At 37.1% G+C, this 15,706-nt stretch overlaps 1 protein-coding gene across 10 annotated transcripts in view; it reads right to left on the bottom strand.

The window, feature by feature from the left end:
* The window catches only part of Marchf1 (membrane associated ring-CH-type finger 1), an 814,098-nt gene that overhangs the window by 414,196 nt on the left and 384,196 nt on the right, over positions 1–15,706 (bottom strand). The gene's annotated exons all lie outside the window — the stretch shown is intronic.

The following is a 15,706-nucleotide window of genomic DNA, read 5'->3' as shown; positions in this document are numbered from 1 at the left end:
GTATTGGACTCATAAATACTATTAAAGTGTTAAAGAGTCTGAAAAGAGACATGATAGGTTAAGTATCTTCTCCATAAGCATGAGAGCCTCAGTGTAGGAGGGCAGAGCACACATAAAAGCTAGGTATGGGAGCAAGTTCCTATAACCCTAGTTCTGGCAAACAAGCATTGGGAAACCCCAGGGGCTCACTGGATAGCGAGTCTAGGACAAACGAAGAGATGACTGTCTCAAAACAAACAAACAAAAAGAAAATAAAAATATGATAAAGGAGAGCCACCATGATGTTAATCTCAGGCTGTCACATGCATCTGCTTACAAAGGTGCACACATACCACACACACACACAGACACACACACACGTTTGCGCACACACAAATTTTTCAAAAATAAAATTTAAATTTTCTACATTATAGTACACAAACATAAATGCTATTGACACCTAGGCTGTCTCTTGAAATAGATAGCAATAGTAATATAAATTATAGATGGAAGATAAATATTATAGATATAGATGAAATAAAAATAAGGCAGTTTAATTTTATAAAATTTGTTTCCTAATGCTAATTAAGTTTCTATTACTTAGTTTTTATGAGTACTTTGTTTTGACAATAAAAATTCTTAGAGATAAATATGTAAGCATTATATTTTTTAAAACATATTTTAAAAATTAATTTATTTGTGAATATTCATTTATATTCTATGCAATAAAATTGTGCTTGATGTTTGGAGTAGAGAAGGCTTGCACATCTCCACACTGGCAGTCTAGGAGACGAAATGTCCTATTTAAGAAGCTATAACACAGAATGGGAAGCACTTAGATGCCATAAAAGAATATCATACTTTGTAGGTGCAGAAGTGGAAGAAAATCAACATCCAGTTTGAGAGGGCCGTCCAGGGCACCAGTGCCTTTAGCTAAGCTTTCAAGAATAGTTGGGCTTTGGACATATGTATATAGGTGAAAAGGAAGCATGGGCTGAAGGGCAGAGGCAGATGCATCTACAGTACGGGCAAATCATTGCAGAGGGTATAGCACAGTACATTCAGGGTTGCCTGTACAAGGGTCTGACATCGACAGGACAAGAGAATACTGTAACATGGCTAAAGTCATGGAATGTTAGCAATTTCCATTTTTTATTTACTTAATTTCCTCTCAATTTTTACTTACTGTGTTTAAGAAAGTAAATGTGTACCAATAATTTTCTGTAGAAATTAATACAGATTCTGGAGGAGACATGGCTCAGAGTCAAGAACATAGGCTCTTCTTCCAGAGGACCCGGGTTAAATTCCTAGCACCCACATGGTGGCTCACATATCTGTCACTACAGTTCCAAAGGATCTGACACCATCTTCTGGATTCTGTGGACACCAGACATACGTGTGGTGCAGAAAATATAAACTCACGTGAAGCACTTATACACATGAAATTAAAATAAATCATAAATAACAAATGGGTTAATTTAGTTCCTATGGCTCATACGCTCAAGGCTTTGTTGCTAGGCTATGGTGTTACTGAGACATGGTAGTACTCTAGGATGAGACAGTAGTTAAAGGAACTTAAGTCACCAATGCACACCCTTGAAGGAGATATCTAGGGAACGCCTGTCCTTCCTTTCTCTTTCCAGGCTGCTATGCCCTATAGCTCTTATGTATTTCCTTACTCAATTCCAAATGCAAAGGAACACAGGATCAGAAGCATGACCAAAGACATAGAACCAGTAGGTGCCAAAGGTCTATCTCAGTCCTGAGAAATTTTGCTCCCAAGTCCAGGCTCTCAGCTAATTTCTCTCTTTTCCTATGTTTATGACTTATCAATAACTGTTACAAACTCAAGGAACAGTAAGTTAATTTTAATATTATAATATGCACATTCTCATTAACTTGATTAGCATAGCAGCCACTCCTGCTCAATTCTCAGGTTATTTTAGCCCACACCCTTGAGTAGACATATAAAATCCTGTGAAGCTGATTGGTCTGACTCAGATGGGATTCTGTAGAATCCTAGACCTAATGGCATTTGCAAAGTCCTCAGCTCCATTTGGCTCCTCTGGCTTTGACCTGTAGAGGTCTTTCACAGTTAAGCTATTTTCTCCAAGTAAGACTACCACTACTGATTAACTTAAAGACATTGTAAGGAAGGGTTGAGAATAGTCAGAGACTGACATATTTTTTACAGTAATCTTCCTATTGATCTGATGATAATTTATACTAGACAAAAACTATTTAAGAGAGAGTAATAAAATAGCAATAAGGAAAAATAAAGAGCATGAGTTTTTGTTCATAGATGAAGTCATTTAGAACAAACCCTAAATAAGTGTTTGTTAGGGGCTGGAGAGATGGCTCAAAGGTTAAGAGCATTTCCTGTTCTTCCAAAGGTCCTGAGTTCAATTTCCAACAACCACATGGTGGCTCACAACCATCTGTAATGGGGTCTGGTGCCCTCTTCTGGCCTGCAGGCATACACACAGACATAATGTTGTATACATAATAGATAGATAGATAGATAGATAGATAGATAGATAGATAGATAGATAGATAGATAGATAGATATTTTTTTAAAGTGTTTGTTAGAGTTCAGGAAAGAGCCAGCTGATCTCTATGATTAAGGCACCCACTCTTCACATATCCCGAATTACCAAGCAATCGGGTGCTCTGTGGACTCTCACATGGAAGTGCTCTCAATCTTTCTGTCATTAGCAGTGTTACAAAACGTTTTAAAGCAATGAAAGCAGTCCTGTCAGATAACCTATGGAGACTTTATAAATTGAACTTAACACATACATATGCAGATAGCTGAGTCAAAGGAGACAGAGTCAGAATAATTTTCGCAATAGGAGTGTCTATGCAAATCTGCTTCTGTTTCATTTTAAAGAATCTCAGGATGAATATCAAGAAGCATTTATCAATTCTCCTATGAAAATGGAGCCTAAGCAGAGGAGCAGAGACGGATAACTTTGATGCTTAAGTAGGAGAGATTGCGCTGCACTAACTCTCTTTAGAGTAACTGCTGTCTTTGGTAAAACAGCTAAATTATTCATGAATGATCTACCATTTATTTGTCAATTAAAACATTTAGATAGAAAATTTGACATTTATAATGCATTCCCACAATTAATATTGAATTTATAATGAAAGAAAGTTAGGGTTTAAAAATTTATCAACATTTTCCCTTCTTCTCCTTCAAGAAGTATTCTCTCTCAAGGTGTGTTTAGTCATCTTCATGTTCAGTAGACAAATATAAAACAAGCTGTATGTAAGTACATTTCACATACTTTTATATTAAGATATCATGTACATGAAGCAGAAAATTTTTCATTGTATAACTTATTACAAACAATAAATTAGCATCTGTATGTATAATGATTGTCATGTAGGTCAAGATGTAGAAAAAACAATTAATACTTCTTTTAAGAATGACCATTAATCTTTCAAATATTCATTTTGTCTGTGTTTGAACGTCATAAAAAGGATCATAAAATTGATACACGTTAATACCTGAATTTTTTCATTTCACAACCTGTGAAATTGATTCATATTTTTGATGGAAATTGTAGTGATTTTAAACTTAACACTATATAAATTTAATATGTAATATTTGTCCTTTAAGCTGTTACTGTGTTATCTCAAGGTACAGTAAAGATGTACCCGGAGGTACATATAATAAGGCTGCTAAGAGCATTTTTATTCATACCATATTTCAAATGAATGTATAGACATCTGTTATGCATACACAGATTTAAATGCCTGTATACATATTTACACATACACATATTTAAACATACATGCCTTAACTATCCATATATCTCAAGCATGCCTTTACTGACTATATATATATTTATACTCATATATATAATCATATATATAGTCACATATATATAGTACACATATGCCTTGCAATGACTATAAATATAGATACATACATACATACATACATTGAATGTAATTTTCTAGTGGAAACACACACATGTACAGAATTTATAAGAAGGAGAGTGCATGTATGCTGCTTTTAGTAATTACATTCAGATATTTTCCAGAAAGAATGATTTATCAGTTGTACTGCAATTATACTTTAGGAAGATTTCAATTATTCTATACTCTATAAATACGTAGAATTAGCAGCCTCTTAAAGGTTTTATATGGTGAGCTACATGACAATAGGACTCCATTTGCTATTTAAATTGCATTTTTCTCAAACCAAGGCATTTTCATTTTAAGAGGATATATAAGAAGGAGGAAAAAGTCACTACTTATAACTCAGAACTTGGACTAGTATCAGGAGTAACAAGAAATCACAGAAACACCCCCAAAGGAGATGGGCAGCTTTGTAGTTATCAGAGCGTAGAAATTCTAGTGCAGACAAAGTTCTAGACTAGATTAGTATAACAGAGATAAGCCACAGTAACAGAGTCCAGCCTGGTGAGTGCATGATCAGTGTTGAATGAAAACTATCAAGGCGCTTTGAATAATAATAATCCAGTGTGAATGGTATTCACAATCTATGTGGAAACAAAGAGAAGGCAGTCACCTGTCACCTATCAGAAACAACTCAGAAGAAACTACTAATCTTAGTCCCATGATCATACAATTTCATTTTATGTAATTGTGAGGAAATATATCTGGCTTTTAAGTCACCTAGACCATGGTGCTTGTTACACCGTCTTCGCAAATGTGTTCATTGTGTTTAGTGTTCCATGGTTTTCCAGATGTTTTTACAATTATAAACTAGTAGCTTGTAAAGCCTAGGCTAAAATACAGTCCTAGAGATGTATTTTTAGTGCATGTTTATGACATATAATTTTATGTGAGGAGTCTGAACCCCTGATAACTTATTTTAAATTGATGTGGACAAGCTGTCTAAGAAACTGATTATAAGAGCAAAGGGTTTGTTTATACAATTCTTGGAAGGAACAACTCAAAGTGCCTCTTAAAATCAAGAGTAAGTTAGAGTTTCTCTCCCCAAACCTTGCAATTTCTTTTCTTCTATACCAAGTTGTAGTGACCTTAAAACTTAAAATTATGCTGTAAGCTATAAAAATACATGATACAATTATCGGGGCCGCTCACTTTCCATCTCTAGTAAAACGGGTCCCTCAACTCTTCCAAGTATCCGAAATAGTGGCAGAAGTAATTACCCCACAGAAATACTAGAGATGAAATGATCTATTACATGTGGAAAGGGAAAGAAACACTGAAAGTAAATCTCTAACTTTTACCTGCAGTTGTGTACATTAAAATCGTATGCCTCTTACTTTTCAAAGCATTAATTTTGTTCTAGTAGACCAACTCTGGCCAGAATGGTTTAATATTTTTTTAAATAACCTCCCAGTTCATCTTCATCAAACAAGGTTGTATCCCATTCTTACAAGTCATACAAGGAATTCTAATATGGAGAATTTGAAATGAGAAATTTGTTATAATAGGTTTGTGTAACTAAGAAAGCAAATCAAAAGAACACTGAAGTAGGCAATTACTATAGGAGTAAATGGACAGCTCCTGAGCTGAGGAAATAAAAGGGGTTGTATTAAGGTCCTAAACCTTCAGAAGTTTAGAAGGCACCTGAGACCCATAATTCAAATCTTTTTGGAAGAAAGTACCAGGTGTTGACATATTCCAAAAGTTATAGGGAGGTTCCAACCTACTTGGGACTCAATGAAAGGATGGTCATCAATGAGACAACAGGGTTTCACATGAATCTTGTTAAACATGGAGAAATAAGTTTGGCATTTTGTTGTAGTTACCCACGTAGACTAGACTAGTAACGTGGTCCACTCTCCACCATGAACAAGCCCCATCTAATCAGCTGACTTCACAAAATCAGCAACCTGCCTTTTCTAAGGAGAAATTCTGCCAAGGCTCAACCTTCTTCTCGTTTCTCATAGCTAACCATTCTATTTTCATCATCTACTTTGGAAGACTCCAAGCCTTTTATATCATATAAGCAAATTCCAAATGAACTAAAGCAGCCCTCTCTACAGGAATATACATCCTCTGGCACCAGATTCTCTGGAGAACCTTGAAGGATATCATACCTGAGTAATACTGACCTTAGTATTTCATAGAGGAAAGCTGGGAGTGAGGAGTTCAGGTCCTGGGGAAAGAGGTAGTGGCTGGCTATCCCGATGATTCATGGGCTTGAAGAATGGACGCTATGGAGTTGGGGCTGAAAGCTCTGGGATGAAATGCTACACTCATGTGCCTGACAGCTCTGTGTAGGCACATTCATGCTGACTCAGGAAATGTGTGAAAAAAAGATTGAATGTAAATAAACTTCTGTTGTTTGACTAATCAGGATGACTCTGACAGAAAAGTTCTTCTAGCTTGGTGACCCAGTGAGCAATAACACGGGTTACTGGAGCATGGAGTGTTCACAGGTGTGCTTGCTACTGGCCATCCCCTTGACAACTAGTCAATAACTACCCCTTTCTTAAATTCCACCTCTGTCTCATATAAATTCAAAGATGGCCAGGGTGACATGAGGATCTTGTGACGGTCTCTTAATAGTCACATGAGCTTCCTGGTCCTCTTGATTTCTTCCATGAGGGAATATTAGTAGGTCAGATCTTGCAAGATTCTCCAATGTATCATTGTAATTTTTCTGCTTTTGGATAGCATTACCATTGTTCCAAGCACAGAAAACACCTACACGACAGACTAGATATGATAGATCATCCATCCTAAGGAACAATGTGTGTGCACTTGAACTGCCAATCAAACACAAACAGCTTTGTTCTGAATAACAAGTCATAAATAACATTTATATATGTGGAAGAACTCTTCCTGTCTCCCTACAAAAAGGGTATAAAATCTAGACTGCCTCCTGTCTGTCTCTAGTGACAGATGCTCATATGTCACTACTGATGTTCATTAGGTCTTTGTTATAGTTACAATCACACTGAAATACTTTGTAATCTAAAGACACGTCTCACAGTTAAATAGCAATATCAAGATGTAAGTAATAAGTAAGTAATGAAGTAGAAACCCACAAATATACACACATACATATATCTACACACCTAAATGCACACTGGACATGTGCCTAGCTGATGGAACTGTCATAGTGTCCTGTCTTCTACAATAAATTACAGATGCCATTTGTTATCAGTTGCTTGTGGATAATCTATATTTTCATTCGTAATCTGAATTCTTAGTTAATACTACATATTTGGATTAGAGTCACAAAAAACAGTTGATTAAATTTAGTCATTACATTCATCTCAGATTCTAGATTCTTTGACTCATTGCCCTAGTTTTGTGACCCTGGTCCTCATATGCATCACTTATAAAAGTAGAACCAGGCATTCCAGCAACTGCAATAACGTATTTGTGTCTTCAGCACAAAATGACCAGATGACTTTCGGAATAACTGTTGTTGTGTCCCCTAGTGAAATTATTTGCTCCTCAGCAAGTAAGAAATTCCAATCAGCAGAATCTAAATTGTTGGAAATTGATGCGAAAATTCTACAAGAAGCCTAAACAATGTGATTCCTTCTTTCTCTCTTCATCCCCAGAGTCATATTCCGGCTATGGGACAAAATGACATGGTATTCTTGATATCCTGATCATCACTAGAAATATTCTACCCATTGAGGAAAATAAATGCCACCTTTAAAGAAGGTCTCTAAACTGCATTGCAGCTAAATTTCTTCCTTCTTTCCTCCCTCCTTCCCTCCCTCCCTCCCTCCCTCCCTCCCTCCCTCCTTCCCTCCTTCCCTCTCGCCCTTCCTCCTTTCCTCCCTCTCCTCTCTCTCTCTCTCTCTCTCTCTCTCTCTCTCTCTCTCTCTCTCTCTCTCTTTGATTTTTTGAGACAGGGTTTCTCTGTAGCTTTGGAGCCTGTCCTGGAACTAGCTCTTATGGAACACGCTGGCCTCCATCTCACAGAGATTTGCCTTCCTCTGCCTCCCAAGTACAGGGATTAAAGGTATGTGCCACCACTGCCTGGCAAGACAATTAAATTTCAATAGCAAATACTATCATCATACTAGGGCCTCTACTTTGGTATGATAGAGTGAATGGATAAATCTGTTAATTCTATGAGTAAGAGTCTATTGGCACACTTCATTGGAGTGAAATGAATGCTTGACTTTGGGAAATGTGGTGTGACAGAAAATCATAGTTTAATATCACCATAGATGGTAGTAGAAGTATTTGAAGAATGCAGTGCAAATGTGTATTCAGAATATAGTTTGGAGATTCCAATGAGAACAATCAGTTTCTCTTTAGTAATACAAGGTATCCAGCAAAGTGACTGGATGGTACCAATTGATAAAGGTGCCATTCATGAACTTTGTGTCCATTTCATTAATGGTGGGATTGGGCATCCATGGTTCTGATAGCCAGATTAGCTTTGGTGAGGGAAACTGCACTTTATGGAGTCCAAATCCAAGCTCCTTTCTATGACACTGTAGTCTCTTTGTCCCTTTGGGGGCTAATAAAGATAACTAGATGGACTGTCAAACAAAAGGATCCATTCATTTCTTTAACCTAGAAGATAGATCTAAAGTGAGAACAGAAAGTAGATGACTTTCTTATCCCTTGTCTGACTAGACACTGATAAATCAAGGTAGTGATATTTGCAAGTAGGTGTAGACTTCATATCTGCATGGGCACTTAGGGTGTTTATGACTAAGGATGATGCAGAGTAAGACTACCTCTGAGGTATGGCTCACCTAAAGACCACACACAACTACTACAAACAGAGATGCGGTGGTATAAACATTCCTATTATCTGCAATGTTCCTCCTGTAAGCCTTGCTTGTCTGAGTCCAATTCTGAGGTTAGTTGCAGATCCAATATAGGAGGGCAGGCTGTGTGTTTTTTCTTTGATATTTCTGCTTTATTTATTCTAGGTTTTTTGTTACCATTGAAAAATTTATGTTTATAGTAAAAGAATTTATGATCTGAATGACTCTAATTGTACCATGCACTCCTATACGTTATGTTCCTGGGAAAAAACCACACAGACATCCACCAAGTAAGTTTTTATGCTCATTTCTTTATTGGAAGACTTGGAAGATAGTTTTAGTATCCATTCTTCATGTTTCCTCATATTACATATTCATTTTAAAAGGTCCACCTGCCTTGCTCACTTCCATTCTTCCTTGTCTACATATCTTTTCCCATTTACTTTACCATCAAGCCATCATTGACAATTTGATGTTGAAATTATATGTATACAATATACACACAATATACACTAACATATTTATGGTCTCATTTTATTTCATACTATATTGCCTAGGAGTGACATAAATAGATATAAATATAGATGTGTATAAACACATTCATAAATATGTGTTTATGATTTTAAGTATTCTGGACACGATAAAAGAGCCAACAAAATGGATTACTCCAAGCATTACTCAGTTAAATAATGGTGAAAGACCCTACAGACCCCCTCCTCAAAACCCGCAGCTAGCATGCTCCTGGGGGAACGTCCTGTTTGTTTTAAACAAATCTCCGGATCAGCAGCCAGCCTGCTCCCGTAAGAACATCCCAGGTGCCTGAGAGAGCAGGAGATAGAGATAGGAAGACTGCAAGGCAAGATGTCAATAAGATAGGATGTCAACAAAGCAGGTTAGCTATAAGATAGGAACAGGAAGACTGTTGCCAGGCATCCATGCTGAGAGAGGAAACCTTTCATGCCCCCCGCCGCATTCCGATAACCACGCTTTTGCTTCTGAAAACTTGCTTCTTGCTGACACCCATGCTGAGAGGGGAAACCATTCATGCCCCCGCCTCATTCCGGTCGATCGATAACCACGCTTTTGCTTCTGTAAACTTGCTTTTTGCTCTTCCCTATAAAAAGCCCGCCCTCCAGTTGGCAGGTGCGCAAGTCCTCCGAAAGACTTGCTGCCCGCAGGTACCTGTGTTTACTCAATAAACCTCTTGCTAATTGCATCCTGTGGCCTGGTCTCGGAGTGTCCTGGTTCTGGGGTCTTCACCCGGTTTCCCAGGAGATTTCTCATTGGCACTGTACTGCAGGAATGCAGCTGTCTATTTCTGTCAGTATAACACGCTGAACCATCATTCCTGAGAAACTTCCTATGGAGTCAGGCATTTGATGAGAGAATTCAATACAGAAAAAAAAAGAGGCTTTAAGGAATACTACGAAAACTGACTTTTGTGCTCCCCTGAACTTCTTGGCTGATCTCCTACCCCTTAATGTAATAACATTAGAGAGGAATTAGGTCAGAGCAGTAGTTATAATGAATGAGATTACTGCTAAGTCAGGGAACATGGCATGTCTGTCTTACCTCTCTGCCCTTCAGCATATGGCAACACAGTTAGAAGATACCCATCTGCCCATCTGCAACTGATGAGAAGTTTTGAGACATCAGATCTGTTGGTTCCTTGGGCCCCCAAGGAACCCCAGCCTCTGAAACTGTGAGAAATTAATGTCTGTTGCTTAATCCACCTACTATGTGGGATTCTCTAGAAAAAAACTTGAGCTAAGACAAAGAACCACCTGTTTTCACGAATTGTGATTTGTATTTTATGTTTTTATAAAAATCTCTAAATGTGCTCAGATAAAAAGGGAGAAATACTTCCTCAAACATAAACAGTGCTGTCTCTGCATGTTAGATTGGAAGTTATTCTAGTGATCTGTACATACATTTATGCTCCATGACTGTTCCCTTTATCAGATCTGTAGGGCTTTGTCATAAACACATCAAGTTCAAAGGTTCAAAGGTTCAAGGTTCAAAGAGGATAGGCACCATATACTTGTTTGCTGGAATCCATCCCAGTTTTATGAAATATCTCTGTGTAATATTTAATAAAACCTGAAATAAATCTTGTGCTTTATATTAAAAAGCAACTTTGCATTGCAAAAGAAGCAAGATTAAAATTAAGTGTGGGGAATGTAAGGAAATACCCTTGTATCAATAACTGGGTGAGAATAGAAACTTTTCATTCTTTTAGGGGGAATAAAAAGTTTGTGACATAAGCAATTAACCTCTGCTTTTATATTTGATTCTACTTATCTTGTCAAATATTACATTAGGAACATTGAGGGGACATCGTGGTGCAACAACTGACACTTTCTTCTTTGTAATTTCTATTCCAAATCAAGACAAAAGATATTCAGCAATTTAAAACATACATTATTTAAGTTTCAATGGTTTATAATTCAGTCTTACTCTCTAGATTAGCTGTGTAACCCTGAGAAGAAAATTTGACATGTCTAGATGTTTAGTTAATCTAAAATAGAAATAATATCTGGTGGTGCAAATTTATACTCTTACCTTTCTGAAGTGGGAAGTTCAGCTTGGGTCAAGAGTAAACGCAGAACAGACTGAGCAATTTGATGAAAACAGTCTCAAGAATAAAAGAAAAGAGAAAAATAAAAGAATTGGGGGATAATTCAGAGTGGTAAAGAGTTTACCTAGCAGTAGTGAGGCCCTGCCCTCAATCACACAGGAATAAATCTCTATTACAACAAGCAAAAATAAAGTGGGGGCAGTATGAACACTTTCAAAGGATTCTTCAGTGAACTGTGTGATACTCAGTCACAAACCCCTACACACAGGTATACATATAGAGATATAGACACAGACACATGCACACTAAAACACACACACACACACACACACACACACACACACACACACACACACACTTTGAGACTTTTAAGAGGCTTTAAAAGAAAAGAAAACTTGGTCATAAATGTACCTGATGAGAAGCTTTATGAAGCTCTAGAACTGAACTAGATGTTAACTTTCAATTAGTAAAGAGATGAGAAAGATAATCCATGAGAAGGAAAACCCACGAGAAGGATAACATGTGAGAAGGACAACCCATGAGAAGGTTAACCCATGAGAAGAATAACCCATGAGAGGACAACCCATGAGAAGGAAAACCCTTGAGAAGGATAACTCATGAGAAGGATAACCCATGAGAAGGGTAACCCATGAGAAGAATAACCCATGAGAAGAATAACCCATGAGAAGGATAACCCATGAGAAGAATAACCCATGAGAGGACAACCCATGAGAAGGATAACCCATGAGAAGAATAACCCATGAGAGGACAACCCATGAGAAGGATAACCCATGAGAAGAATAACCCATGAGAAGGACAACCCTGAGAAGGAAAACCCTTGAGAAGGATAACCCATGAGAAGGTTAACCCATGAGAAGAATAACCCATGAGAAGGAAAACCCTGAGAAGGAAAACCCTTGAGAAGGATAACCTGTGAGAAGGAAGACCCATGAGAAGGACAACCCATGAGAAAAATAACCCATGAGAGGACAACCCATGAGAAAGATAACACTTGAGAAGGATAACCCATGAGAAGGATAACCCATAAGAAGGATAACCCATGAGAAGGAAAACCCATGAGAAGGATAACCCATGAGAAGGACAACCCATGAGAAGGAAAACCCATGAGAAGGATAACCCATGAGAAGGACGACCCATGAGAAGGATAACCCATGAGAAGGACAACCCATGAGAGGACAACCCATGAGAAGGACAACCCATGAGAAAGATAACACTTGAGAAGGGTAACCCATGAGATGGACAGCCCTAAGAAGGCTAGCCTATGTGAAGAGTTACCCATAAGAAGGACAACCCATGAGAAGGACATGTGAAAGATAACCCAGGAAACCAATAGAGCAAGTGCTGCAGCAGTGATAAATATGAAGATGCAGCACTAGCTGGAAAACACAGTTATTCTAACTAGAAAGAGTGATATGTGTTAAACACCACCCAATGATGCAGTTTTAAATTCTAGATAACTCTTCCTTCTTCTAAATTCTGGTCCTCTCATTTGTTGTATTTGGCATATCCCTCGGTGCATACATATTTATTGTACCATCCTCAATTCTATCCCTACAGATTGATCTCCATTCCCTGCTGGTTTTTCAGAGACCCTCACTGTTTTTTCTGGTTTGTCTCTCAGGGACAAAAATGCAAATATGTCTATGTCCGCATTTGTGAAAGCAAAGATTGCACTATCCATGATATGGAGCTGCAACTGTGATTAAGGGATTCATGACTTATTAAAGTGTTTAAAATGGTTTTTGGTACATAGTACATGCTGTAAGATGTTTTTAAATTACTGCTTAAACTTATGGTTTAATTTTCAAAACTGTGAACTAGTATTTAGAGATGCTTCATTAATATAAAATGTCTACAAGTTAAGCAAACTTCTCTGCTTGTTTTGAGTTAAAAGTCAAATGGACAATTTATGGTGAGGTGCCATGGTTAAACTTGACATACCTCAATAAAAATGCCTGCATTTGGGGTTATAAGTGATACAATAGTAATGTTTCTTTTCTATTGCTATAAGGTTCCTTTACAAATAGTTCAGTTTTATTTTCTGAAGTATTTTAAATTATAGGTTGTACATACTTATTTCCCTGGACAAACGTACCAACACCCCAGCTCCCCAGGGATTATTTTGAATTCCTTTGACAATCACACTCATGTTAAACAGTGAAGCAAAGAAATGAGCCCTAGGCTTCACCGCTCTACTTCACATTCAGTTTTCTTGATACAGAAGCAGAGCTGTTCTGACTCACTGCTGCTGCTGTTAATACTTCCTTTAGCACAACTAAGGGAATTATCCTGTAAGCCTCTTTGGCAGCTGATTGACTTTATGTGGCATATGGTGACAAGCCGAGCCCTGAGAACTAAACCTGATGAAATAGGTGAATTAGTCTAAGGAGACAGAGAACTACACATTACTGTCTGAAGGCACTGTGATGTTTCTTTCCCAGTTTGAATATGTTTCTGTTTAATTTTCTTTGATAATACCACTCTTCTGGGTAATGTGCAATGATGCTGGAATATATTGTGATGGGAAAACATAATCCTCCAAATAGTGTTACAAGTAAGATCCTTGTTTCTTCATTTTTCCCTTTGCATAAACATTTACTGGAAGTAGTTCATTCTCTTTCAGATAGTGTGCTGTCTTTTATCAAAAATTCTGCCTTATACCATATATATACAAACAGCACAAACAGATTCAGCAGGTTGTGTTTATATGCTTGTGAATATATATACATAAATGTATGCAACATTAATAATTAAAATTGAAGTTAGTAATTTGAAAGCTAGGGAAGGCAAGAGAGAGGTTAGATAGTACGTGGGAAAGATTGGAGGAAGAGCAGAGAAAGTGGTGTAATTCTATTCTAGAAAAAAATTATACCCTATGATGAGTTGAAATAATTTTTTTTAATTTAACTTTTCTCCTCTCTTTCTTATTAATTACATTTTATTAAATTAGATTTTTTTTATTTCTTTAAATGTAAAACTATATTATCAGAAAAAGTCTTTCTCCAGGAGACAAAACAAAATGCATACTCCCATCTTTTTAGCATTTTTATCTCAGAATCAGCTTATGGCACATTTTATTAGTATTATTACTGATATTAATTTAAATAGCATCACATAACAGTATCTTTGTAAGCAATATAAAACATTAGGTAATTAAAATAATGAGAAGAAATGTATTGAAATAATACTGCATAGCTCACAGAGTCAAAGCAAAAGTCTAATAGCACAATGTCAACCAGATTAGAGACTAGGAAACATCTATGGACATTGTACCCACAAATAAAATCCATCAGATCAGAGATCAGGAAACCTCTGTGGACATTGTCCCCACAAATCAAATGAGCAGCATTTATTTGATTCCTACTCTTGTCATTTCTCTCCAAAGTTCATATTCTAGGGAAAGTGAAACCCTTTGGCTTCGCTAGCTTTAGCTACCTACACCTCAGTAAGAACACCGATTAGCACCTGTCTTTATAATAGTTTTCCAACAGAAAACTAAGATTCTGTTATTAGAAGAAAGGGATTGGAATTTGGATAAACAAAATCCATATATAATCATTCAAGGATACAATTGCCCTTGTGTATCTTGAATATGTGTCTTGTTCATGATGTCTCTGTCCTTGGACTTGTTATAGACACTTCCTTACAATATAAATGTATGATTAAGTTTGAGGCCAGCCTGGTCTACAAGAGCTAGTTCCAGGACAGGCTCCAAAGCTACAAAGAAACCTTGTCTTTGAAAAAAAGATTATTATAGTCATGGCTTATAAAACATCCGATTGTACATATCATCTTATAATTCACACATTCCCATCAGCACAGAATGCCTACCTAATATTGTGGGATTATGCACCACTTCCTGGCTCAGGGCAGTAGACAAAGAGTTCTTCCCTTTAGGAAAAGGACACATTTAGTTACAATGATAAGGTCAGTGAAGAGTTTTGATGTCTTCTTCACAGTAAAACTAAACTAAACTAAAAAACAAAAACAAGAACAACAACAACAACAAAATCCCTACTTTTTTCTGATCAAATAAACTTTCTGGAGATACTCCACATCCAGTGATTGAGCGAGCAAGTTATCAAGACAAAGTTCCAGCCATTCAAGTCAGTTGTAGCACGGCTCTACATACTTGTCTTAGAGCGTCTACCATGGCTCATGGAAGCTGGCTGGATCTATCGTGCATTTCAAGTGTCCCTCTACTCAGCCCCACTGTTGCCTTTCTTTGCCTACTGACTTCCAAAAACCATCTTGAATTTCTTAATCTTCTCTCCTGCTACAGAAAATCCAATATGCAATTTTTGGAAACTGAGGCAAGCATACTATGTGATTTGATCAAGATCACACTCATGTCGACCAATATTCGATTAGAAACATGTTGTTTGACCAGACATCGAGAGCAATTTTCATTTTTCTCACAACCTCATGT

Source organism: Microtus pennsylvanicus, chromosome 9 (assembly GCF_037038515.1).
Source record: "Microtus pennsylvanicus isolate mMicPen1 chromosome 9, mMicPen1.hap1, whole genome shotgun sequence".
Taxonomy (NCBI): Eukaryota; Metazoa; Chordata; class Mammalia; order Rodentia; family Cricetidae; genus Microtus; species Microtus pennsylvanicus.
The sequence above is the reverse complement of the archived record's forward strand: the minus strand, read 5'-3'. Positions and strand labels throughout refer to the sequence as shown.